Source organism: Felis catus, chromosome A1, assembly GCF_018350175.1.
Source record: "Felis catus isolate Fca126 chromosome A1, F.catus_Fca126_mat1.0, whole genome shotgun sequence".
NCBI lineage: Eukaryota > Metazoa > Chordata > Mammalia > Carnivora > Felidae > Felis > Felis catus.
Genome location: NC_058368.1, coordinates 30100562 through 30126761, shown reverse-complemented (window position 1 = coordinate 30126761; position 26200 = coordinate 30100562). Strand labels below are relative to the sequence as shown.

General features: G+C 41.3%; 1 long non-coding RNA gene across 4 annotated transcripts in view; it reads right to left on the bottom strand.

Annotated features, from left to right (window-relative positions):
* The window catches only part of LOC102901843, a 116430-nt gene that overhangs the window by 14062 nt on the left and 76168 nt on the right, over positions 1-26200 (bottom strand). For 3 of the 4 annotated variants that reach the window (XR_006595231.1, XR_006595232.1, XR_006595234.1), the window contains 2 exons: positions 24972-25051; positions 21704-23815 (listed from right to left, as the gene is read on the bottom strand). The exons of the other annotated variant lie outside the window; for it this stretch is intronic. This is a non-coding gene — a long non-coding RNA (uncharacterized LOC102901843). Of the gene's footprint in view, positions 1-21703; positions 23816-24971; positions 25052-26200 lie in introns of those variants that run through there. 4 annotated transcript variants of the gene reach the window in all.

Here is a 26200-nt window from a genome sequence, read left to right as displayed (position 1 = left end):
ATCATTTGGATAATAGAAATACCACTTCTATGCCAGGGCACAGTGTTCAGTATTTCTAATATGATTATCATGATTGTCCCAGAAAGCCACTACAAGTTGACCGTGTAACCTATAAGATTAAATACAGTAAACTACAGAACAAACACCTGAAAAGACCTACCGTGGCTTTTCCATGTCTCAGATGCAACATTCCTTGAAACTTTGACAAAAAGAGAATGAGAAAGATTCTATGCAGTCTCCTTGGGCGAGCTCCTTCGCTGCTGTGGTTATGATTTTAGCATAATGATATCAGTTCTCTTTCCAAAGCTTAAATAAGTTCTAATTTCCATTGTGATTTCTTCTTTGACCCATAGTTTATTTAGAAGCATACTGCTTAATTTCCAAATGTATGAGGATACTTCTAATTATCTTTTCATGATTGATTTTTAGTTTAATTCTACTGTGATCAGAGAACATCCTCTATATGAATTTAATATTTGGAAATTTGTTGAGACTCACTTTCGGTTGCACTGCAGTTGTTGGATGCCGTGTGTTCCTGTTTGTTAATTGGGTCAAGTGTGTTAACCATGTTCAGTTCTTCAATATCCTAATTATTTTCCTCTGCTCATCCTATCAGTCACTGAAAGAGGTCTATTAGAATTGCCTAAGACTATTGAGGGTTTGCCTTGGACTCACTTTGGTTCTATCGGTTTTTGCTTTGTCAACTTTGACACTTTCTTATTATATCCATGCAAATTTGTCAGTGTTACTTCCCGGCAACTTAACCATTTTATCATTGTGGAATATCCTTCTAGTAGTTCTTGCCTTAATGCCTACTTGGCATTATTCATTTAGCAAATGAACACTTGGAGTGTTATTCATTTAGCAAAACAGCTTTCTTTTGGTTAATGTTAGTAAGGAACATCTTTGTCATCTTTTACTGTCTACCTTTCTGCACCTTTATTTTTAAGCTGTTTACTATTGGCAGCATAAAGTTTTTAAATCCAATTTGACAGTATTTGTCTTTTAATTGAAGTATTTAGCCTTTCATTTAATGCACTTAGTGATATATATGGGTCTAACTCTACTATCTTGCTGTACATTTTTTCTTTCTCCAATTTGTTCCATGCTCCTTTGTTCTCATTTCTTGCCTTATTTTGTTTTAATAAAACATTTTTATTATTCCATTCCCCCTTTTACTATCTGGTTGATCATACTTTTACTTTTCCTTTAAGGGTTACCCTGGATTAAAACTGCCTCCTTGACTTTGACTATGACATAACGCAAGGAACTTAGAACAATATAGTTCTGTTTATCCATTTTCCAGCCTTTTGTTCTATTTTTGTCATGTGTCTACCCCATAGATATTTAAACCCCACAAAACAACATTATTATTATTTAATGCTTTCAATATTCATGTAGATCTACCCATATATTTACCCCTCACATTGCTTTTCATTCTTCCTTGTCTCTCCATGCTCCTGTCTGGAATCATCTTTCAGAGGAACTCACTCCAGTATTTATTGTAACACAGGTCAGCTAGTAATAAAATTATCTCACTTTTTAGGGGGCAGTGGGTGAGTCTAAAATTATGCCTTTTGATTTCTTTTCAAAGGGCATTTTTACAGGGATAGAATTCTAGGTTAGCTTATGTTTTGACAATTTTGAGTAAATAATTCAAAGCAATCTTTCAAAACTTTGAACAGACAATGTCGTTGCTAGCTAACCTCCATTGTTTCTTTGGGGAAGTCATATGACTTATTTTGGTTTCTGTCTGCTTTCAATACCCTCTCTTCTTTTGTTTGCAGTGGTTTTACCATGATATGCTTAGTATGACATTCTTTATATTATCCTAACAGCCATTTGTAATGCTCCCTTGGTATCTTTCACTATTTTTGAAGAATTCTTGGCCACCATCCCTTCAAACGTGGCTTCTGTTCCAATCTCTTTCTTTTTTCATTGAGGGGTTCTAAATGTACCCCTCAATGAAAACCATGTTCAAAATATGTTTGATCTATTTAACTAGATCCCATATTTCTCTTATGCTGAGAGTATTTTCTGGTTTATCTTCCAATTCACTAATTTTCTCTTAAGCATTTTTTATCTGCCATTAAACATATCTATTGAGTTATCGAATTTCAGTTGTCATTTTTCACTTTTAAACTTTCCATTGTTTATGTTTAAAAGTTATTATCTGTTAAAATTCTCCATCTTACCCTTTATTTTCATCATGTTTGTAAAGTTTCTGTCAGATAACTTTCGTATCTGGATCTCTTCCAAGTCTGTTTCTGTTGTGCTTTTTCTCCTGATTTTCAGAAACCTATGCTTATCTCCTGGAATTGCCAGTGATTGTTTATTGAATTCTAGATATCAAAATTTGAAGAAATAGTTTGAGACCATAGATAATGTCACCTTGTTCGAGACTGCATTTACTTTTGCTTCTGACAGAATATAGGAATGTCATCTTAATCTGATCAGAGAATGATCTGTTTTGTGGGACTGATCTATTTCTGGTCCATGCTCATTCCTAAGGTATAGGCTGTCCAGGGGCCTAAATACAACCCTGGAAGGTTTGCCAAGGTCTTCCTCCTTGAGCTGGCCCTGAATTCCAGTTTCTGTCCCCTAGTCCATGAAACAACCCAAAGTTATGTTTGGCTTCTCTACCTTTCAGCCATCAATGTCTGCTCAGTTTCTCAACCTCTCTGCTGCTTCTTTAGACACTTCTTTAGACACTTTTCCCTTTACCTCGAATTTACCTCTCTGTACTCTTCTCTCTAAGACCTTGGCCTCTCAAGCTGTAGTTGCTCTGGTAGCTCTTCAATGCTTCCAACAGACTTTTACAAGATACATCTTGTCTAGATTTTTCAGTTCACTATCACAAGAAAGAGAGATCTCCTCTCAGCTCCCCCCCCAAAATACTTCTAACTTTTTTAAATAAATGTTTATTCATTTTTGAGAGAGAGAGCATGAGCAGGGGAGGGGCAGAGAGAAAGGAGACAGAGGATCTGTAACGGGCTCTGTGCTGACAGTAGCAAGACTCGAACCCATGAACCGTAAGATCATGACATGAGCTGAAATCAGACCTCAACCGACCAAGCCACCCAGGCACCCCACTTCCAACATTTTTAACATCTGATCCTAGCAGGAGCAGAAATGTGACCATTCCCATAAAATGCTAGTTGTCTTAGGTTTAGCTAAGAGGAGATTCATCGCTTCCAGGGTGAGGTGGCTCCTGTTTGGCCAAGGGCAAGTCTCAGCAGCACAGAGCAGCTGTGTGCTATTAGCAGCCAGCATTCACAACAGCTGTCCAAGTGATGTGTTTGGTGGAAAGGAGACCTAGGAGGGCATCAATGGCATGGAGTACAATAGATATCCTAATCATTTCAGTAATGCATTTTTTTTTAACTTTTCAGTTTTTATCTAGGTCTTTCCTGTTCCCCTGCCTGCCCCATTGCTAACATTTTTTCTGGCCCCTCAACAATTGGGGTATTTGAAGGGGAGGATGGAATTAGGGGAAAAGAACCCACTTAGAACATGTGCGCGTGCGTACACACACACACACACACACACACACACACACACACACACACACTACCTCCAACACCATTCCTAGACCAATCGCAGCTGCCCCAGTGGTATACCCCATTTAGCCTCTTTATTTGGAACACTTTGTCCTGATAAGCAGAACTCTTAGGCAGAGTCCTTTCAAGATTCCCCCAAACTTGCTACTTCTTGCTATTTCACCAAGTGTCCAAATAACCCATCAGAAAGTTTGCATCTCATCTTTCCAAAATCTCGGCATATAGGACACTCCTCCTGTATCCTTCTTCCATTGGTCTAATTTTCAAGAGCATCTCCACATAACCTCTTTCCTTTAGGATTTTCCAGGCCACAGTCAGGGCCCAATCTCTGGCTCCAGACTCCAGAGGACACAGGTTAACCTCTCCCTAGTGCACACAGCTGTGTTCCCATGGTGACACAGGGATGGATGGGTTTCTTTCTACAGCTCAGCCAACAGTCATTTAGGATAAGATGTCAGGCTCTCTTTCTGGCAAACACCACACTTTCTGCTAAGGCCCTCTTACGTGGCATAGTGTAGAGGGAGGCATTCTCTTTCCCTTAACCCATGAGGAGGGGAAGGGAAACAAAATTCTGATTCATTTGAAAAGTGCAGAACACAACTACAATGCCTAAAAAGATGTTTGGTAGGTGAAGGACTATGGGGCATTTTCTCATTTCTTTTCAATTAGTCCATTTTTTTCATGTTTATTGCTTTCTGAGATGCAGAGAGACACAGACAGAGAGACAGAGCATGAGACGGGGAGAGGCAGAGAGAGAGAGAGGGAGACACAGAATCCGAAGCAGGCTCCAGGCTGCAAGCTGTCAGCATAGAGCCGGACACCAGGCTCGAACCCACAAACCACAAGATCATGACCTAAGCCGAAGTCGGACACCCAACCGACTGAGCCACCCAGGCACCCCTCAATTAGTCCATTTTTTGAAAGCATTTCTGTCTTAAATGTGGTGGGCAACGTCTTGGTACGCTTGTCCTTTTACGCTTCTATCAGAATTCAGGAAGCTTCAGAAATGTTGTACTTGTATCTAACACAATTTCCCACAAGATGCTATGAATTATTAATTACTTGATTCTAAAACATTATTTTTAAAACCTAAATGTTTAACTTAATAGAATTTTTTCTCTGGAGAGGAGGATTGTCAAGTTTAGAAAGAACATATAGAAAACAGGCTATTACTACACAGTTGGCATCTCCCCCCTACTGAGTGACATAGAATCAGCATTAAGATCTGACTTTTACAATAATTTCATTTTAGCAGACCACATTAGACAGAGCTTTCTTTCCTCTGCACTTTCACAAGCCATGAAAACAGAATATTTCAAGCCACTGTCACTATGTCTGCATTTCCGGACACCAGGTATAACGTATATTCTTTAAAGAGTCCTAATTACTCCTTTTAATTGATCCCTGAGCATTTACTGAGGGCTTGACTTTGGCCTCGGTGCTGAATCACAAAACCCAGTAAGAAATGGTTGCTTCACTCAAGAACTTGCAGACTAGTGAGGGAACCAGAAAAATAAACAGATCATTAATATATGGCTGAGCACTGAGGGTGCTCTGGGACCCCAAAAGAGAGCAACCAGCCTGTCTTGGTGGTCAAGAGGGGCTTTTAGGCTTTTAGAAGCAAGTGCCATTTGAGTTCTCATAAAGAACAAGGACAAATTACCCAAATGATTCTCAGTTTTTTATCCTGGGTGACTGAGTGCACGTTGGTGACATCAATGAAGATGGAAAATATGTAGGCATGATATACAATGAAAGATCGTGAATTTCATCTTGGAATTGGTGGGCTTGGGCTATTGTCCCAAAGAAGCAAAGATAAGTTGTAAACATTTGGACATATAAGAATAAAACTCAGGGGTATTTAATATAGAAATACAGATTTTAGAGTCATCAGCATTTAGTTGGCATTGAAATCTCGACAGTAGGCAAAATCATGAAGAGAGAACATATAGTAGTTTTACACTGCCTGGCTTATGCATCTTTTTGAGAATCTGATTAAAACAATGGACTCTCTTCCAAGAAAAATGTCCTTAAAGAAATTTTTGCATACACTTAACACTGAGACATGATTCCCTGAAGCTCATTCATGACTAAGAAAACATCGTGTGTAGGAAGAAGGGAAGTGAATTGATGATCGAAACTTCCTGAACCACGACCAAAAGTATTGATGTTCAAGATAGCATATAAGATAAAGCTGCCCAGACAAAGGAGACTTGAAAAAGTTGGGTTTCTGGAACTAAATACTTTGAATTTTATAGCTGTTTAACTATGTACTACCTGCCTTTGGAACCAGTTCAGTCTATAAAACACATTGCCACAAAAATCCAAAACCAGAGGCAATTTCGAAATATACATGTGAAATGGAGTTGGATCTATTCATATCACAGCTCCAGAGAATATATCAAGCTGGAAGTAATGAGTTCCAGTTTGTAAGGATTTTTACAGCTCAAGAGAAATTGGCTTTTCTAAAGCTTTCGCCTTCCCCAGGTTTGCCAGAGCCCAGTGCTTATGCTCCTGCTATAAAACTCATTTCATTCCTTCTTGTTCACACATCAACTTTCCCCCCTCAAAGTTTTAGGGTCTTTAGAACAAAGAACTAGTTCTTGTTTATCTTTGCCCATGATGCTCTTCCCCCACCCCACCAACTCTCCTGCAATACCTACCTAACACAAGGTCTTGCACATTCGTTTCATAAATATTTGTGGAACTAATCAGTTGTCAACCCAATCACAGAATCTTCTAACACTAGCAAAGCAGCAATCATATATATGGAAGATAATGGAAACCAGAGGCTCCAACTGCCTCTTCCCAGGTAAGGTATGATGCCTCTCATGTCTGCAGAAATTGACCAGAAGAAGTATCACAGTAAATAATATTAATCAGCCCAGGGTCTCCCCATTACACTCGCCATGCTTGTATTACACTGTGTGGTGTGGAATGAGAGAAAATGGAGGGGGGTGGGGTGTGCAGGGAGAATGTAAGCTTCCAGAGGCAGACGATAGAATTCTCTCCTTATACCATATAAAAATTATCTCCTAGACAAAGGGAGACTATCATTTATGCAAAGCAAAGGACAAAACAGGTGTTAGTACAAGAATAGATAATCTCAGGGGTGGTAAACGGAATCCTTTGCTGTACAGAAATCAGGACAGAAAGCAAGAACACAAGTGCAAGAATTAAATCACAATTTAGCCTTGTTTGCTGTGTGACATTGCAACTAAGATTGGTGCAAACTGACATCTTTAAACATTTCCTATGAGCCTGAAGGGAGGCTGTGTTTTGACCTTTGCAGATTTACAGTCCTACCTAGTGTGAAATGGAGCAGAATGTCATTGATGTTTTCAGAAGAGTATTTGCTCTGGCCCTTGTTGATGCCTTCCTTACCTCACTCCAATAAATCTTCACTTTATGTTTACACGTAGAGAACTTTTGTCATCCGTTCCTATGCACAAAGGGTCTAAGTTTATTGCAATATTCGACAAAATGCTTTTTTTACTTCCTGGTTTGGGTTTGGGTTCGGTGTTACCGGTTTGTCCATCTTGAACTACCTAAAGGGCACTTGAGCGTCACAAAGCCTCACAATTCAAAAACATTAAATGAAATAAAAACACAGAGGGAGACCAATTTCAAACTAGTTTTTACTTCATGTGAGCCTCTTGAAGTAATACATAGCCTAAAATAAACCCTGGCTAGAACTATGGGTTGCCCAAACTATTTGTCTTTTCTACAGGAAGGTAAGGTTTGTTCCTTTTCCAGGGTGATTGCCTAGAGGCAGACGTAGCTCTGGAGAATGCAAAATATTGTTTCTGTCTCTAACTAAAAAGAAAAAAAAAATTCCAAACCAAGTAATTGCTTTGTCTCAGACAAAGAAAGCAACATAATAAACAGCACAGGATAGAGTTACTCTTTGGTAGGTTTGTCCTGTATGTTTACTGAGCAAAGCTCTTGATTCAGAAGATTCTGGAAGCAAGACTGGAATCATCAGTGAGGAAGGAGAAAAATGAGATAGGTGTCTGGTTGTGATGACTTACTCGGAAGATAGAAATTCAACAGTCAGGTTTATTTTTATAAATTCATACCTTTGCCTAGAATGTTTCCCACTTACCCCCACTGGAGCCTACCACACGATAGATTCATACCCATCATTCAAGCCTCTGTTCATACAGCATTTCTTTTGTCAGCCCCTCCTAACCCCACAAAAAGAATTCTTTTCTCTCCCTTGTCTTCCCATCTCATGTAATCACTTCCTTCTTAAGAGAATGTCTCCCCTTCCGCTTTGAGAGCACCTTGAAGGCCTGGATTATTCATCATTTTCTCCCCAAGACTTGTCATGATAAGTGATGCAAAAAACTGCTTAGTAAATACATGCTGAATAAGTTTAGGTGGCTAACATTTAAAAAAAAATCCAGCCCCCAGATTCTGAAAGAATCTTCTCTTACCCAATGTCATGAAGACCAAGCCTGAGATTAGGGAAGCACGCGAGAACACACTAGGTTAGGAAATCAGCCTTGGATATGACAAACTCTAGGAGTAAGCAGTCTCAAGGCCATGCAGAGAAGAAGTTTTATGAGAGAAGCTAACAGAAAAGAATTATCTATCACTTTTGGTTCATTTTCCAAGGGAATGTTGGCAAATGGGCACATTTTTTATCAGAAAAAAAATTAAAACAAAAATATTTACCCTGAAATATCCCCACATGCAACCTAATTATGTCTTGGGCAGAAATGTCATACACCCACACCAGCGTTACAGATCACGTGGGTAAGGATTGGAAAGCTCTAGTCCCACTCAGAAATTGCTCAGTCCTGCTGATGAGCAGACACTTAATGCTATACTTAACAGGACCAATTTAAAATGAGTGCCACATGGGCCGCTGCACAGATCACCATGGACACTGTCCAAATGTCGCCTCGTGGTATGCTAGGAGCCCAAAGCTTATTGGAAAAAGGTCTACTTCTTTTCAGTATGCTTCCTTGTAAAAGTATACCTAGGTATGTACTGACTTACTAGAATTACTCCACTGCTGTATTATTTAAATAAATAACTTTCTCCAAACGACTCTCACGATTCTCTGCAGGGAATGGAGAGACTTAGATAATGAATGCACACATTTGCACATGCAGACACACACACTCGTACACACGCACAATCATACCCCTGCGTGCAAACACATTCGCACACATGTTCACCCACACACTCATCCTTCCTCCCCCTCTCCCCCTCACTCACACACACACTCCCAATCAAACGGGAAGTAGCCCGGTGAATAGATTATTTTCAAGGACAGCCGTTACCCAAAGGAGGATGCCTTTTCAGTTTCAGTTCAGTTACCAGTTGGACTTTATAGAGGCTCCCAGTAACAATTCACATCCCAGAAATTTAAGTCTTGTTTATCATTAGCACAGACCACCACATCCGTACAAATGTCTTCTGGATAGCTGGCGGGTCTTGACGGTATCAGAAATAATCTTGATATTTTTAAATCTCAGGAGAGTAAGTTAACATCACAAAATTACGGCCGATAAAAACAGCCCAAAATTACGGCTGATAAAAATGATTTCGTGTTGCTTCTCTAACTCCCGTTAGTAAGTAAACCCCTTCTGTTTTTCCCACTCGGTTCATCTTAGCTGTACTCAAAAACGCACAGGGACAGATGCCTGTGGGTCCTGCTTACCAATGAGTGCCCACAGTTAGCACATAGTGAAGGGATGGGTGACCGGATGGGGGTGGTAAGCTCCCCAGTTAACACTAACTTTAGCTAACATGTGGATGTCTGCCACGACATACTATGGTCCTCTTCTCTGGAGAAACCAAGGGGGAAATCAGAAGCATTTTCACAAAGACTGAGCCTTTCCCAGGGGGTTCCACAGCTCAGCTATGCATTTCTCAGCATCCGTTTTCTCCAAGTGCTTGGCTTCTGTATGGAAGTTTCCTTCATTTAAAGAGACTAAAATCATGCACATACTTTTCATATAAATTATTCTTGTCCCTTTCCATAGTGACATTGGAAAGCAGCGACTCAGCTTGTACCTATAAACAGAAGGAAGAGCTGAGCAATTGTCCAAAGACACTAATCAGAGCAGCAGAAAATATGTATTATTCACAACCCGAAGCCTACATTTTCTCTCAGCTGAAATGTTTTGACCAGAAATTCAGATAATTATTTCAGATTTACATTTCATTTGTCTTAAGTAAGCATCATTTCACTTACACTAAAGATAAGGGAATTATCCTAAAGGTTTTTATCCAACCGTTTGTACTAAATAAATGAAATCCTAGAGTTAGAGTCCCAACAAAAGTATTAATAAATACATGCATGATTCTGTTACAGGGAGGGGTCCTACATAGTACATGTACATGATAACTCTTTCTCTCTCTCTCTCTCTCTCTCTCTCTCCATATATATATATGTGTGTGTGTGTGTGTATTTATTTATATACAATTTTTATATTTTTAATAAATTATATTATATATAATTTTTACACAGGAAGATACATAAAAATCTACCTATACAGAATTGTCCCACCCAAATCATGCTTGTTGCACTTATAGTAATTGTAGCATCTGCAAAGCTACAAATTAAAAAAACAAAAGGACTCAAATGGGTCTTTGAAAACTGCCAAAGTAGAGCCCTTTTAGTTTAAACTAAGCCACAGTGTTCAATTCGTCTCTGCCCCGGACGAAACAGTATCCATTTGGAATGCTACACGAAGATGTTTTGCTTTTGTGGCGATAATTGGCTCTAAACGGTCATAGTAATTAGCAGCATCAGGTGGCTCAGGCAGCATTTGGTCACCCATGGCCTAATTATTTGTGAGCAAATGGGAGGGTGTAGGGGTGACAGGAACAGACGGGGGGAAGATACAAGTACTTCCCTGGCACCTTGCATGGATGCCTCATGCTGTCTTTCTCCCTCCGGCACCATCGTCAGTGCCTCCGGCTTCTGAGCCAAGTCTGAAGAGCCTGTGGGCAAGTGCCCATGCCACCAGCTGTTCTGGCTGCCCTTCCCCAACAGCCTCTTCCTTGCCCTCCACTCATCTGGCATGAAGAAGGCATTTCTGTGCCGCTACCTTCGATCTCTGCACACTTTGGTTTCACAGTTGAGGATTTTTTTATTTATTGGTTTGGTTTTGGTCGTTCCCCCCCCCCCCCCCCCCCCCCGCCCCGCCAAGAGTCACAAGCCAGTAGGGCTGTAGTTAAGGGTTAATTGGGCATAAAGGCAACATGTGCAAAGACCCAGCTGTTCCTCTCAGGGAGGATTCCAGAGGGCTTTTATAACCGATTGCTACCTCTCAAAAACAACTCTGTAGTCTGATGGCAGTACCGGGAACCAAGGTGTGATCAAAGCCATAGGGAAGGAATGCCAAGCAGAAATGCCTATTTAAAAAGGCCCAAGAAAAGGAGCAAGTACAGAAAAAGAAACACAAAGAGCCATGGTGGAGACTTGGGGATAAAAATAGAGTAGCTAATGTTTATTGAGCAATTACTATCCGCCAGGCACCATAGTAAGCAATTTACATAGATACGACACTGAGCTTGGAATCAATCAGTATTACCTCCGTGTTTTAAATGAGGCAACTGGCTTAACAGAAAGGTTTTAAAAAGTGATTGAACACCACTCAGTCTATAAGTACCGAACTATGATTCAGACCCCAAGTATCCCTTCTTGAGGCCCTCCTGGGAGTCTGGAGACTGGAGGTTTGTTTCTGGGCCAGCTTCTGTGTAGCAGAGTAACTTTCAGTGTCTTTACAGACAAGTGTGGGAATTTCAAGTATGGCTGACATGGTTCCTGCCTTGAAACCATCTGACAAGGTTATTTAAAATGTAGATTTCCGAGTCTCTTCTTAAATCTAATAAATCAGACTCTACAGCAAGGTGCTCAAAACTGCATTATTCATAATTCCCCCTGAGGATTTTTAGGTTCAATAAAGTTTAAGGAATGCTGGACTAGCCAATCTCTAAGGTACCCTCTATGTGGAAAATTATATGGCTCTGGTGGCTCGTATGGCATCCAAGAAAATTGTTGCATTATTTATACTCAAATTGTTGCTTATTTAAAAGAAAATTCAAAATAGCCTTATTCAGTATAAATTATTTTACTCGCACGAGGTGATTTTGAATGACCCTCCTTTATTTCCAAAATTTCAAAGCCATTTCCAAAGGGTAAAGATTGCTTTCCAAACATTGAGGAAGTGAAAACCCTTAGGTTTAGGACTATTCTAAAAATGCCCTGAGCCCTGGCTGCATTTTTGGAATCAGACCTCTCTTAGGATGATTTTATAGGAGTCAGTACTCCTTTTGGATGTATGAACTTTTTGTTCTACTTTCAAATAATGCTCACATCTTATAACATACCTCTCAAACAATAAACTATATTAGGCTGAGCATATGGAAATGCTTTTTACTTGCAAAAAAATTGAGTTCATATGATTCAATCGTGTGTGTGTGTGTGTGCGCGCGCGCGCGCGTGCCTGTCTGTCTGTCTGCCTGAGCTGGGCACAGTCCCTGTGACTAGATACTTAGGTCTCAACTTACTTTGTCCTGATAATGCAGTGCTGTCCTATGTGCATTCTCGATAGATGTTAGGTGATGATACTGATGATGAAATTTCCCATTCGGCTTCCCAGACTTTGTCCTAAATTCTTAGATCTTAATGAAAGGGGTAAATATTCACAGCTACAGTGGACCAGTCAGTGACCAAACTAAAAATCTAATATGGGACTTCGTGTTCCCATCATTCCCAAACATCATGTAACATACAAATACATGCATCCAACCCAGAAGAGCCGGCAGCATTTTCCCCAGTGAGTTTACTCTGCATATGTGAGTTTACTGTGTCTTTTAAAAGATGGCTTCGTAGTCTAGCAGATTTTATCAGCTGTGTACTTTCTCCTGCTACTGCAACCATTTTCCTTAAACTGAGTATTCAGTCGTTGTCCCTAAAAACATATCAATAGGAAAAAGAAATCTAAAAGCTAAACATTGGGTGAAATGACATGGATTTGCATGGATTAAATGCTTGGAGAAGAAATAAAATAGACTGAGCTCACTTGACCACGTGAAATATTTGTGCCTTTTTCCTCCTCTGTCTTCCTCCTCTGCGCCCACCCCTGAGTGCCAGCGGAATTATCTGGCAGCAGTGAGCCCTAACTAAAGCTTCTGGAAGCTCTCATTCAGCAGTGAAATTGTTGTCTTCCTCTGATCCTCAGATTATGGAGATGAGGGGGTGAATGCACAGCACTACGATTTCCTACCGAGATAGCTTTTCACTCTTTTCAGTGAGAAAAAGATCAAAAGGAAACTGGCTAATTAGCATACCAAAGGAGACAAAAACCCCTAGAGCTTTATCCTTGTTGCAATCCAATAATAAACACCCGAGTACAAAAAAGATTATTTGATAATGACACGCAGAATTGAAAGCCTTTGAAATAGCAGCTTCTAGAAAAAAAATTTTTTTTGGAAAGGAAAATATCCATAATTATACAGAATAATGCTTACACGTTGGGGAGCGGCTCTTTTTTCCTACGAGAGCTACTTGCGGAACTATTTTGCCTAAGAACGGCGATGTGGATTGCCTTTATCTGAAAAACTCAAAAAGCCTACAAAAGGCTTCAAATCCCTTCTCAAGCAAACATTCAGCTCTTTCGTATTCCGAAAAATTAAACACAGAGCTCTTGTCTTAAAAAATAAGTGTCCCCTTTTCCCAGACCAGTGCCCAGCCAAAGCCTGGAGCTCAAAACCAACGAAATTTGCGATTCTTTGAGGCTTATTATTCTTCTCTATAGCTTTTTCTGGTTTAGAAACTCTGATAGTCTCTGCAAATAAGGGCTTTTTTCCAAGTGAGTACAAAGGAATTGTTTAATTATAAACAAGTTACTCCCGGACAAGAGCATAGGAATCCACCAGGTCTACGGAGGGTGACAGCCTCAAAAAAAAATCAGACCCTCCACTCTCTGGGTTAATATTAATATTGCGGTGTTTTTCTTCCAGCATTGAGGGGATAAGAATCAACAGAATAGCTTTATCAGTAGTCACTCTGGGTTTGACTCAGCCGTGAGCATGTCTGCCTCTTCTAAGACACAAGGATACCACATTGATCAAGGGACCTTGGGCACATGGTCAAGCCTGGCTTCCCCACGAGAAGCTGACCCACATCCCAATCAACTCCGGGACCTCAGTGGGACAGGAGTTGGTGGGACTGTGAATCTGGAGGGCAGGTGCTAATAGAGATTTTCTGCACAAAGGATTAGAGGTTGCCAAGCTCTAATTCCCATTAAAATGCCCACTGGCCACAGAGAAGTTGTTATTTCGCCTGGAGCTCACCCAGATAATTATAATGGACATGCCAGAGACCACTGGCTCTAAGCCATTTGAATTAAAAGCCCAGAGGCCTGGGTTATTAATACTTTATTCTGTTTCTAAGCGAAGAATCATCATCAATGAGTCCAATGGTAATGAGTCTCTTTACAAGTCTGAGGTTGAGTAAGGCCTCTCCTATCTTATAGATTTATTAATTTTTTAACAATAAATGGGTGTGAAATGTGCCTCTGACTGGCCATCAAATAGCCTCTGTTTTTCTCCAGGACACTGAATTCTCAGGTTTGACAAGATCTCCTAAGGATCTTATTTTGCTAGTTTCCCACGGAATTCCTTTCGTTTCTTTTTATAAATTGTTCATTTCCAATGAAACAAGACTCACATCAGAATTTTACTTAGAAAATGTGTCTAGGGGTGTAAAATAAATGCCATTTACCCACCACTCCAAAGTATTAATTAGACTTAGCTGTTTGCCAGCTAAGTACCAGAGGAGCCCATGGTGATTAGCTGCACTAATTGGAAATTCAAGTGGCGCTGATAACCACACAAAGATAATAGGATTATACCTTCCCTCCCTGAAAAGAGAAGTAGCTTTGTCATAACTGTTTAGATGATGGCTTTAAGCTGTTTCACACCTAACTACCCCCAGATAAAGGGAACACTTTTAGATTCTATTTTTATACCTACAAAAAAAAAAAAAAAAAAAAAAGGAAGAAAAGAAAAAGAAAAAGAAAATTCTTCCAGGTGGCAACAAAAATACAAAAGAATGTCCCTCTTTGTCTCTGGATCCCAACTTGCTCTCCAAGAAGCACAGAAAAGTGACTTTACTTGACTACCAACAGCAGCTCAAGTGGAGTCAGAAAGTCAGCTAGGCTTGCCCCTCCCTGCAGGAACATAGCTTTAATTTGGGTTTGCAGAAACTCTTCCAGGAATTTTTGAACACATCCATTCTCGGGATTGCCAAAACTGTAGGTGTAACTTGCATTTGGGAAAGCTAAGCCGACGTTATTATCTGCATTTTATACATTAAGAGACTATCATTTGAAAAGGTTAAGTGAGTCTTTCCCATTTCCTCTTCACTTGAGAAATTTCAATGTTTATAGAAATGGAAAGTTTTCCAAACCTGACAGGTCCCAGAGATATCAAGAGGCAGGGCAGGACTCCAGCAATTTCGGTCCTCTATCTCCTTACTGGGAGCCAAGCTCTGGACCAACTTCCCTAGACAAAGTGCCTTTGTTGGGTTCAGATCCCTCTATTTTATCCCCATCCATAAGATCCCAATCTGGGTGAGGAACCAAAAATCTTGTGAGCAGGTCATGTTCACTGCCTTATCATACCTTCTGATGCCCAGGCCAGCTGTTACAGACTATGACATAATCAATCACTAAAGAAAGTTGCACAAGGGAAAAAAAGGAGGGTGGAGTTGGAAATCTTTCTCAGATGTTAAATATTCAGAAGAGATAAATTAACATATATTTATTTCAAGTAAAATGAAAAGCAAAGATATTCGCACTTATAGCCAAAGTTCTGGTGGCCATGAGGGGTAGATTTTACCCCTGGATTGATCAGGTTCTTTCAGCAACTTGAGGGGCCAAGGTGTTTTCCAAAGTAAAGGTATGAAGCCAGGCCCACAATACCAACCTCTCTGGTTTGACAAAAAAGAAAAAAAAAATTGTTTTTTTGGATAAATGTAATTGCACAGCCACTGGCTCTACCCACACTTGAAGGCATGCCTTCTCTAGCACATGGCCTGACTCACATGGAGAATCTCAGGAGGTACAAAAGCAATGTGGAGTTGCCATAGCAACTTAAGGAAGCCTGAAAATCCAACTTATCCCTACTTGTCTCCATCACAAGCCCGGGGCATAATTTTAGATATTCTTTGGATTGGGGCATGACATCTCCAGAAAACTCCATCTAAATGTTACCATTTATCAGGGAATGCAATGAATACTCAAGAGCACATTCTGAAAATGACTTTGGGGAAGTGAAGTCTGAAGAAAGGCCCTCAGGGAATCACAGAGGTATTAGTGCAAAGAAAGGCAGGGAAACTATGGATGGATTCTGAGGCCCTTTCTGGAGGAAAACCACACAGAGCACAGAGGCTTCCTAGGAAAAGCTTCACTGAACTCCAGGGTCAGGATTTCTAAAGGTGGAGAGGAGTCCACCCACAGTGGAGTAAATCAAAGACAAACTTTTTCACTGTGAAATTTTCACCTGGGTTATCCAATAACCAGAAAAGGATTTCGGGTTCATTTGAATTTTAGGCCAACTGAGAAATAAGTTCCTCACTAGAATATAAGCTTTATGCGAGCACACACTTTGTTTCATTTATTTCCCTACCCTAATGCTGAATACTATGTACTATGTGCCTGGTTCATAGGAAGTACTTAGTAAATGTTAAAGGAAGGAAGGAAGGAAGGAAGGAAGGAAGGAAGGAAGGAAGGAAGGAAGGAAGGGAGGGAGGGAGGGAGGGAGGGAGGGAGGGAGGGAGGGAAGGAGAAAATTGTCGATTACAAATTTTTCTAAGTCTAAGAAAACTGAATCTTTGGCAGTAGAGAAACTTTAGTAACTGCAATTATGGCTATTCAGCCCTGTAACAGTAGCTTCAGAAGATATAGGGGATCAAATTAAATGTGTACTTATTGCCCCAAGGAAATAACTTGGAACAGATTTTTGTTTGTGTTTCTGTGTTAATAGAGAATGGAAGGGCAGTGAGGCAATAGCTATTGGAAGCTGGAGAAAAAGGGGACCTGAATTATGTGCGGGCAGAACAATTAGTAAAACAGTCGCTTGAGGTAACTTGAAAATTAGATGCGAGTACCCAGAAGTGCTGAGCTGCGACCAAAAAAAACCCAAAAAAACATGTGGCATCTGGAATTGTGTAGTGGGCAGAGCCCTGGCAAACCTCAAGATGGGGCTTAGTGATAGTTAGAAGGGCAGCGAGAAAATTGCTTTTGGAAGCCGGAGAAAAGAAAACCTAAGTCATGTATGAGCAGATTAATTAGCAAAACTGTCACCTACAGTAACATGGAAAACAAAAAGGTACCTGATTAACTTGTGGATCCAACTAAGGCTCCATGCAGAATGTTGAAAGTAGCACCTGGCATCTTTTAGTTGCCGGAGATAAGTTATAGGAGGAGTAAGATGTACTAAAGAATAAGTTGTTCAGTTTTCATCACAATTTAGAGAAAATATAAAGGACTTTGGGGCTCAAGAGTCAAATGAATTCCCAGCCCCAGTGTGTTTTGGAAAACTATTCTCAAAGTGAGAAAGTGCCTCAAGAAAAGTATCACATCCAAGGTACTACCAGTAAAATAGGGTCTCAAAGTAAAGATCAAATCAATAATGTTGTTTATGAAAATGCAAAGATTTAGAGCACTGCCTCATACACTCTAAGCTAGACAAAAAGGCTTCTAATAATCCTCAGAACTTATAGACTCTCAATGAGGAGGGGGGGTGGATAAAAAGGCCTCCTAAAAATATTAAGGGCATTGTCCCATAGCAGTTTGACTTGCAGGCAAAATATGAGAGAGGGGTCCATCTTGAAGAACTTTATGGGTATGATAAAGCTAGTGTCTAATAAAGTGAACCCATAATAAGATTTATAAGCAACCTACAAAGGCTTTAAGAGAATTATACTACATTTAACATTGCCAGATTGTACTCGAAGAGACACAAACATTCCAAAATGAAATTGGAATTTCAAAATGAAAAGAAGCCCCCTGAGGTCTCAACCTTCCTTGAGCAGGATGAAGACTGAAAAGTGGCTCAGCTACACTCATGGGCCATCAAGAACCACACTCAGACATCAGAACTAGGCCCTACCCAAGAGACTGGCCACAGGTACCCACCTGGATTTCAGATTTGCTCAAGACTATTGACTGTTATATTTCTCCCATCTCCCCTTTTTTTGAATGGGTGTTTTTATTGCAGTTTTTCTGTCTTTTCTTCATCATGGTGATGATGGGCAGAAGAGGGAAAGATGACTTATCTCTAGATTTTAGAGATATTTAGTTTGAAAGCAGCCACACCTCAGAGTTCTTATTCTCCCTGGACCCGATCTAGATGATGAGGTTCTAGGCTTCAAACCTGAGCCATGATGCTGTAATGGAATGAGACTTTAGGAGTCCCAGAGAGAGACTGTATAGGAAGAATGTACAGGAGGGATGAAAATTATTAAGAGTCCAGAGAGTTGTCGGTGACAGACAAGTAATTTGTCAGCTGCCCGCAAATCATGCTCTTGTAGAGTCGCCTTCCAGACTGACTCTGGGTTTGACCATGGGACAAGTTTTGGTCAATGGGACATTAGCGAATGTGTTGCAAGGAAAGGCTTGATAAGCACCTATATACTGGGCTTGTACTTTTGGAATACTCTATTATAATCTTTTCAATATTAACTTTAATACTTCAGAGTGTGTTAGAGGCTTCCAAATTCCAACAATTTGAAGGTTCTATTCAATTGTTACTATAATATAGTCTAAGATGAACTATATAAAATTTTGAATCGTATGAGAAAATAAGCACTCACTCTCCATTAGAAGACAAAGATTCCTAGAACATACTGGTGCTATGATCTTAGGGAAGTTATTTTCCATCACCTTCTCCTGTTCTATTTTCTTTATAGCACCGATCACTGTATGAAAATATCTCGTTTATTTATTTGGTTATTCCTTTGTTATCCTTGCCCCACACTGGAATGTAACCTTCAGTCTGTCTTCTTCTGTTAGACTGCCAGCATTTCAAACACTCCCTGGAACAGAGTAAGGGCTCAAAAGTACTCTATAAAACATAATGCTAATTTAAGATACATTTTGGAGGAGGGAGAGTAGGTGAGGTATTAATTACCAGTGTTCAGCATTTCTCATCCTCCTCCCCTTCCTGACACATGACAGATAACGTTTCTTAGTCCCCCTGCCATTGGACAAAGGGGCATGAAAGTAGTTCAGGCCCACAGGCTGGGAGCAGAGTGATGTGCGTCACTTTCCAGTTGAAGGATTTAAGATCTAGTGCTGGCTTCTCCCTGACCTCTTCCCCTGCACGGAAATGGGGAAGCTTTCTGTGGAGTTGCAAGGGAAGCTTTGCTCCCACATTGAACGTGACCACCTTGGAGAACCACCTGGAACTGCAGGAGATTTTCCCTGAGCAAGAAATACACTTTATCGTGTTAAAACACGGAGTCAGGAGCTGTTTGCTCCCGCAGCACAACCAGACCTACCCTGACTGAGGCAGCACTTGACCGTGAGTACGTCCACTTTAAGAACTCTGGAACTAGAAAGGCTAGATGGTCATTTATAGATTCAATGACAATTTATTGGGTATCTCTTATGTACAAAGCACTGTTCTAAGTCAAGGAATATAAAACAAATGTGAATTAGATACTGCTTTCAAGGAGTTTATCATTTCATAGAAGAGATAAAGTGTGTACATAAGGAACTGTGGTACAGGGCAGAAAATTGTCATAAGACAGGTGCAGGCACAGTGCCATGGAAATCTACCTGAGATAGACGTGAAAACTCTTAGCCTAAATCCTTATGGGTATGTAACTTATGAAAGTATGAAGAATGACTTTATGGCCATATGTGTCGTAGAGCAAAAGATCAAGCCATTAGGCCTGTTGTGCTCCCACATTCTCATTTCTCTGTGCACCCCACCTTCTAGATAACCCAGTATGGGTTGAATTGTGCCCTCTTTCAAAATGTACATGTTAAAGTCCTAACCCCAGAACGCAATCTTGTTTAGAAATAGGGTCTGCCAGAGGTAATCAAGTTAAAATTAGGTTATTAGCATGCACTTGAACCCAACATGTTGGATTCTATATGAGGGGAAACATGCAGACAGGCATGTATGCAAGAGCACTAAGTGAACACTATGGTGACGGTCAGGGTGACACGTCTGCCACACAAGGAAAGCCATAGGTCACCAGAAAACCTCCAGAAGATGGGAGAAAGGCACAGGACAGATTCTTCTTCACAGCCTTCAATAGGAAGCAACCCAGCTGACAGCTTGATCTCAGACTTCCAGCCTCCAGAACTGTGAGATGATATATTTCTGCCGTTTAAGCCACTCAGTCTGCGGTGCTTTGTTACAGAAGCCTCAGAGAACCAATATAAGCCTTAAATAGATGCACGAGACAGGGAAAGGAATAAAAGCCTGAGACTATTCAGCCAAGTCCATGTCCCAGAGGCCCATTATCTGTTTCTCTTTCCTCCTCTCTACTGGCAACAAATCAGGTTGATGAGGAAAAGGTGGAAAGTAACCAAAAATTTCTGGCTATCATTGCCTGGGGTGGAAGAAAAGATAGAAATGTGTGTGTGTGTGTGTGTGTGTGTGTGTGTGTGTGTCATTCTTTCCATCTTCAGTGAATGTCTTTTAAGCATAGTTTTGATTTTTTTTCCCCAAGCAACCAAGTTTCACAAAAAGTCTAAATTTTAAAATGCCCTAAAACCTTTTCATGTTTGTGTTTGAAATTTTCTCAAGCTATATGGGTGTGTATAGCATTAGAACGGTTTGCTTCTGATTATTCCAGTGAGTTTCTAACTCATTAACTATCTGGGCCTTCCACACACCAATACAGAGGGGTCCCTTTGGTTTGGTTTGGTTTTTAAAATATTTATTTATTTTGAGAGAGAGAGAGAGAGAGAGAGAGAGAGAGAGAGAGAGAGTGAGCAAAGGAGGGGCAGAGAGAAAGAGGGAGAGAGAGAAACCCAAGAGTCGGATGCTTAACAACTGAGCCAGCTAAGTGACCCTGGAGAGGTCCTTTTGAACATGTTTCCCACTCTTGGTGTCTCAGGTTCTCTCGCATATAAAAGGTAACATCAAGTAATGACACTGACTCTTCATCTGGTTTGTCAAAGTGCGTCTGAAAGCAAGTCCAAATGAGGAGAACCAAAATATTTGGAGTAATGTCAGCATCTCTGGTAGACTACAGTCTCCCCTGGTGATCACTTTAAAATGCAAATCTCTTTAGTTACCTAAGCTCTGGCTGGTTTTTCTTTTTCTTTTTTTTTTTTTTCATTCTCACTATTTCATACTCACTGTTAGTAGGACTCTAAACATACATTTTGCCTCTCCTACAGGTATGTCAGCCACGGCCAACTTACTGACAGAGTGACAAAAGGTACCTCGCATTACTAGACGCCTCACAAAATACACAAATGACAGAATCCTTGCCCTCTAGGGAGGATAAAAAGACTAATGGAAGAAATGGTATTTCCACCAATGCACATATTAATATTTGACTTGATTAAAAAATGCTCATCTAAAGAAAAATAATTTCCCTTGAAGTCAAGAAGTTTGACGATAGATCTAACAGTAAAAGGAGAAGGAAAAAGGTCGTGGGACTAATAATAATAATTAGCACTTATGTTGGCACTCTTTCTATCTTCAAAGCAGTTTTTGAAATATTAATTTGTTAATTTTCCCAACGTTCTTGTCAAACTTATAGAGCTTTACACTGTTCTGATGTTCCCTCCAGTATAATCCCATATAATATGTGAACGTTCAATTGATTTCTGCACACAAACACTACTGGAGGTCTGATCAGCCCGCATGGCATCTGATACCCAGTCAGCTCCCAAACTTTGCTGCGAAGAAAAGATGGAACTTCCTGCCTTGTTAGTCCAAAGACCCACTCCAGAGTGAAGGGTCTGCCTAGAAAAAGGATTATCACTTTAAACACCTATTCAGATTTCATCAAGAGGGCTCTATTTCTTGCCATTTAAATCGTGAGTCCCTCAAGCAAATGGACTGTGTATTTTTCATGTCCGTTCCCAGGATCACCTAGGCCATGTGCTGGCTCAGAGTGATACTTAATAAACGTTCACTGAACAATAAAAATGAAGTCTTTATTGAGAACCTATTGTTGAACTGTGAAGAATAAATAGCATGTGGTATCTTTCCTGCCCTCTGGAAACTCAGCACAGAAAAGGAAGCAGGACTCAGGCGTGGGAAATAACTAGATGCAGAATACAACTAAAAGCCATGATGTGTGGCACCAGAAATGAATGCTGGGGGCGGGGGTTGAAGTATATACATTTGTCTTCCCAACCCATTAACTTCACCTCCTTCTTTGCGTTTATGCAAGTGTGTCTAACCAACTTGTGACCCACACTAAGTTGTTACAATAGTAAAATATTAACATCTCCTAGACTGCTTAATACTGAGACCTCCCTCATTTGGAAATGACATACATACAAAACCAATTCTTTCTGTGTAAAACAACCACAAAAACACAGAAATAAACACACACACAGAAACACACACACACATACACACACAACTTTAATTCTCACCCTTCGTCTAAATTAAAGCTTCAGGATGTTTTGAAGAAAAAGTAAAACAGCTCCAAGCTCTAACTGAAATTTTGTAAGACTTCTCTGGGTTTGAGGAAAGTTGATTTCTGAAAGAGAGTTTTATTGAATTCTTCTTAAGGTGGAAATTTGTGATTCCTTCTCTTTGCGTGGGAGTTGTGTAGCAATAGTGGAAACCCATACCCCCACATTTCAATCCACTGTGCTTTTTCCAGGGTATTCTGAATCTTGTCAAGATATTCTAGAGGTGCCATAAACAGTCATGTCCAAAACAGAATTTATTCTCTTCCCCTAAGCCCAAGCCTGTTCTTCTTTCCAGCTATGAAGGCCACCAAGACGGGGCACACCCGTGAGCCTTCCCTGTCACGAACTGCATCTCATCAGCCACAGAGTCCTACCTATTCAGCCCCCTCCGTACCAGTCTAATCTTCCTCCCTGCCACCCACACTGTCTCAAGCTCTGTCTCAGGATCAAGGGCAGAGCGTCAGTCTGTCCACTTCATCTTCCTTTCCCCCACCCCGCCTAACTATAGCCTCCAGACTCTCCTCTCTTCAAGTCCACCTTTACTTCACTACCTGAACACCTGCAGATTTATTGTCTCTAAGCTCCAAATACACCCTTCCCTGCCCTTCTTGGAGATACTGGAGCTGAACCCAAGTAAATGTTTCTCTTTTGCGAGGAGGCACGGTGCCAGCCTTGTCAGTAGAGGGCGCTAGAGGGAGACTGCAAGACAAGAGTCTTGCCTTCCTGGTTCCAGAGTGTTTCTTCCTACCAAGCACTGCACGTAGCTTTCTTCCCTACGGGCCACTCCTTTGCCAGTGGTGTACTGGAGGTCTGCGAAGCAAACCCTCCCACGAGTTCCGTCCCCACTCCCGCAGGTGGCTTCTGCTCGCTGGCCCAGCCTGCATCACCTCCGTGAACTTCTCTGCCTTTCCCTGGTCCACACTAGATGAATTTCAGCCTTGGCAGTGGGGAGGGATGCCTCCTCCAAGTCTGTTCCTAGCATGCATGCTCCCTTGGCCCTGTAAGAAATGACTGCTCCCTACATCTTATTCCTGTACTCTTGATAGCTCTCTTTACATGTCTTAGGAGGTAATACCCTTTAACTAGCTAATAATTTGTATGCAGTATTAAATTTTCCCTGTTCAAATTGCTATGAGCCTTTAGTCTCCTGGCCGAATCCTAACTGGCTCACTACTTGTGTTCTAAATATAAATCAAATCATATCAACCCCTCCTACAAATCTGCATGGACTCCTCATCGCGTATAACAGGAAATCTAAATTATCCTTGGGTCCAAAACAAAAGTCTAATTGGGAACTATAATCACACAGTTTGACCGTCTCCACAGATCACACGAACCCAGTCAAGATTCCACGGCTGCTTGCTTTTGTGTTTGGTGGGCATGGCGTTGGACCACATGATACCAGGGGGGATGCAGACATACCCTTCTTCCCGTGTTTGCCACAGCTCACCTCTCACGGGAGCTGCTGGAACACAAGCCAGAGGCACCCATTCACTGCCCACCAAGCTCCAGGGTACCCACAGACGAAAGCAACCCAGCCACGGCGGTCCTCCGTTTCCCCCATCATTCTGCCTCCATCCCCAATGGCCTTCAGCACACCCTCTGAAACGACAGATAGCAGTCCACTGAAAGAAGTCAAGGCATGTTGCAGACAAACTTTTCTCCTTGTTTAAGTCTTCTCAGAAATGGCTGGTTCTGTTTCACTTCAAAAGGCCTCCGGCCGCCTGGCAGAAAAAAAAAACCATAGTCCTGGCCTGCCGTATCTCTCCCCCTCTCCCACAGACATCACCAGGAGCCCAATTCATCACATCCTTAACAGCACCCTTCAGATTCATCTGTCAGGGCAGAGGACCCAGATTAAAAATGAAACGACCATTTCCCTTGCTTGACAAGGGGAGACCCAGTCCGCCAAATTTCCATCCCTATCACTGGGGAACAGGACTTTAGGAAATAAATAATAAATGCTTTCGGACCTCAGGCCACGTAGCCTAGAATACTTAGGGGCTTCTTATCTTCGTGCAACAATTATTCCAGTTAATAGGTTAAGGGATATATATATGAGATTACCGGTAATCCTTTCACACTGTTGTTCAGCACTTACTTGAGATGCAGGGCACACATATTTAAGAATTAGCACCCCTCTCTCCTCGCTCGTACCCTTAGAGTGATACCACTTCCTGCTCTCTTCCCTTGCAGAATAGACACAAAGAATAGTTACAGTAGGGAGGTTATTACAATCAGGCTCTTTTATATCTTTTAGGCAATTACAGGCAAAGACAAGAGTGCCTGATGCACAGCATTTTCAGAATTTGTAATTTTGGCATCTCATCTTGCCAAGCCGTGATAACATCCAGATGTTGCCCTATTGAAAGGTGTTAAATAGAATAAACCTCGAGCCAAGAGTACTTCCATGTTTTATTTTGGGGGCTTCCAAAATGTAAAGTATATCATTTTTTTTTTCTTTAAAACATCAGAACTTCCATAGTTTAGGAAATAACGTTCTGGCCTGCTTGATGTCTTGGTGTCTGATGATAATAATGTCAGCAGTAATGTTTTATTGCTTTAACAAGCATTTATATAATGCTTACTATGTGCTTTTCAAATATCTACTTATTTAATTCCCTCCATACCCTATGCTGATACAACCACCTTCACCACAGACTTCCCCAGATTAATGGTCTAATTCCAGTTGGATGCTTATAAAATGCCGCTTCTTCCAGGGCTGTTTGCATGTAATGGGAGAGGAATGGCTACTCACTGAGGGCTTGCCAGGGGCTTAGAAAAGGCAGTCTTCATAAATCCATGAAGAAAAGGTACATGCTCATTCACAGAGTTTGCCTGAGAATTCGGGAGGAAAAAAAAAATTAAGTCCTCAAGTCAACCCTTACGAATCACATCCTGGATACAAGTTACCTGGAGACATTTGGAGGTGGCAGGGTTTTTTCTAGAATGGGCTACCCAGGCTGTAAAAGGGCTGCCCACTGTGCTCACTCAGCGAGTCCTTACTGAGCACCTGGTTGGTATGTGGGGGCCTCTGTACTCAGTGCCCCTGTGGCCTCGCACACCTGGGTCAGGCTGCGTGCCAGGTGCTGGCAGAAAGGATGGCACAGGGTGCTAGGGGAACGCGTAGGAAGGACACATAACCCAGCCTTCAGATAGCCAAGGATGGCCTCCCTAAGTCTAAGCAATGCCCTGAAAAATGAAAAATAAAGCATTGCATTGCCAACCCCACAGAGCCTTTGTTTTTGCTGCCTCTGACCTTGAGATTGTCCTCCTGAGTTAAACGCCTGGGGGTGGAGGGTTTAACTTTGAAAGTCCAGTGTCGGGGCGCCTGGGTGGCGCAGTCGGTTAAGCGTCCGACTTCAGCCAGGTCACGATCTCGCGGTCCGTGAGTTCGAGCCCCGCGTCGGGCTCTGGGCTGATGGCTCAGAGCCTGGAGCCTGTTTCCAATTCTGTGTCTCCCTCTCTCTCTGACCCTCCCCGGTTCATGCTTTGTCTCTCTCTGTCCCAAAAATAAATAAACATTGAAAAAAAATTAAAAAAAAAAAAAAAGAAAAAAAAGAAAGTCCAGTGTCAGAGGCATCTCCTTAGATTTGTCCCATTCTGGAATGTTTCTTTAAATAAGGCTGGCATTCTCACTAGTTCCTTATCCCAGGAACGTTCTTTTTTTTTTTTTTAATTTTTTTTTCAACGTTTATTTATTTTTGGGACAGAGAGAGACAGAGCATGAACGGGGGAGGGGCAGAGAGAGAGGGAGACACAGAATCAGAAACAGGCTCCAGGCTCTGAGCCATCAGCCCAGAGCCCGACGCGGTACTCGAACTCATGGACCGCGAGATCGTGACCTGACTGAAGTCGGACGCTTAACCGACGGCGCCACCCAGGCGCCCCCCAGGAAGGTTCTTTATGACATTCCCCAGCTCCTTTCAAGAGCCAACATGTGAACTTTCTGGCTCATCAACAGGCAGATGCAGATGGCACCCACAA